The sequence below is a fragment of the Hibiscus syriacus genome, unplaced genomic scaffold (genome assembly GCF_006381635.1).
Source record: "Hibiscus syriacus cultivar Baekdansim isolate YM2019G1 unplaced genomic scaffold, ASM638163v2 tig00000477_pilon, whole genome shotgun sequence".
NCBI classification, from domain to species: domain Eukaryota; kingdom Viridiplantae; phylum Streptophyta; class Magnoliopsida; order Malvales; family Malvaceae; genus Hibiscus; species Hibiscus syriacus.
Window position 1 is genome coordinate 703,102 of NW_024061790.1, and position 1,241 is coordinate 704,342.

At 37.2% G+C, this 1,241-nt stretch overlaps 1 pseudogene; it reads right to left on the reverse strand.

Moving 5' to 3' along the window:
• Positions 1 to 392: 392 nt before the first annotated feature.
• Positions 393 to 958, reverse strand: LOC120207305 (annotated as a pseudogene).
• Positions 959 to 1,241: the final 283 nt, after the last annotated feature.

Below are 1,241 nucleotides of genomic sequence, written 5' to 3' on the forward strand. Positions count from 1 at the left end.
ACATAGATATCTTTACCCGGATTTACAAGACAATTAATGATGGAAAGTGTATAGCCTTCGATGATAGCCTGATCACACCCGTTTTCAATAGAAAAAGTAGTCAATCCCCAAGTGAAGGCCAAAGGGGTGAATATTCTTTATATACTATCAATATAGTTTTGGACTCGTCTCTCACAACTTTAGGTCCATGTCTTGGAAACATAAGGAATTTGGAGTCCACCCATTTTTTTTGTGAGTTTATATGTTTATTTTATTTGATGAAAGATGATACAACTCAAAGTGTTTGACTATAACGGCAATCAGGATGATTAATGCCACTCTTATTAGAACAAGCAAAGACAGTTTTGGCTTTAAGAGGAAAAGGAAAATATTAAATTTACACACCAATATTCTTAGTTACAGACATGGAGGTTTGCCAAGAGGTAAGCTTCCTTCAACACCCTTGTAAACTCCATCTATTCTTTTAATTTGTTCCTTAATTTCATCTTCAGTGAAAGTGGAAACACCAATGGTGAAAAACTTCATGATGCTCTTGACAAGGGTTCCTTCAGCTGTAGCAGCTGCCACCAACTTGTTCTCGAGAGAGATTTTCTCAAGCTTCTCTCCCAAAGGCCGACCTTCGATCACACTGTATCTGTAGGACAAGTTGTCTTGGTCTTGTGCTTCACATACTGGAATGGAAGGCCTCTGCAAATAAACTTAAGTTTTTATTAAACATATTCGTTCAATTGTTGAATGCATCAGAAAGTTAAAAGTTAAACAAGTAACCTTCAGCAAAGTTGATCTTGACGAGGGTTCTAGGGCCACCGTTTCCTTTGAGTTCAACGCTCTTGATTGCATGAGGGGCAGCCTTAGGGAAAAGCTTGTCGGCTTCAAAAACAAGGGCTTTGAAAAGTCTGGCTGGGGAAATTGGAGAGGTGATCTCAAACTCATAAGTCACAACACCTATTCTGCTAAATTAATTGGGAGTTTGAAGGGTCCTTTTTCTCAAGTTCAAAAGAAGAGACAAGATGGAGCTGTGGGAAGCTATCACAACTAAACATGCTATTTATAGCATCATCTTGAACCCTGGGAACTTTATTTATTTCAAATTTTTAATTGGATTTATGTCCAATATTGTTACTATTCCTTTTCAATGAATTTGTACTCGTCAAAAATGGCATCCCAGTATTTCTTAGTAAATGTCTCATTGACAGAGCCAATCCAATGAGTTTTAATGCCTTTGGCGAGATAATAATTTT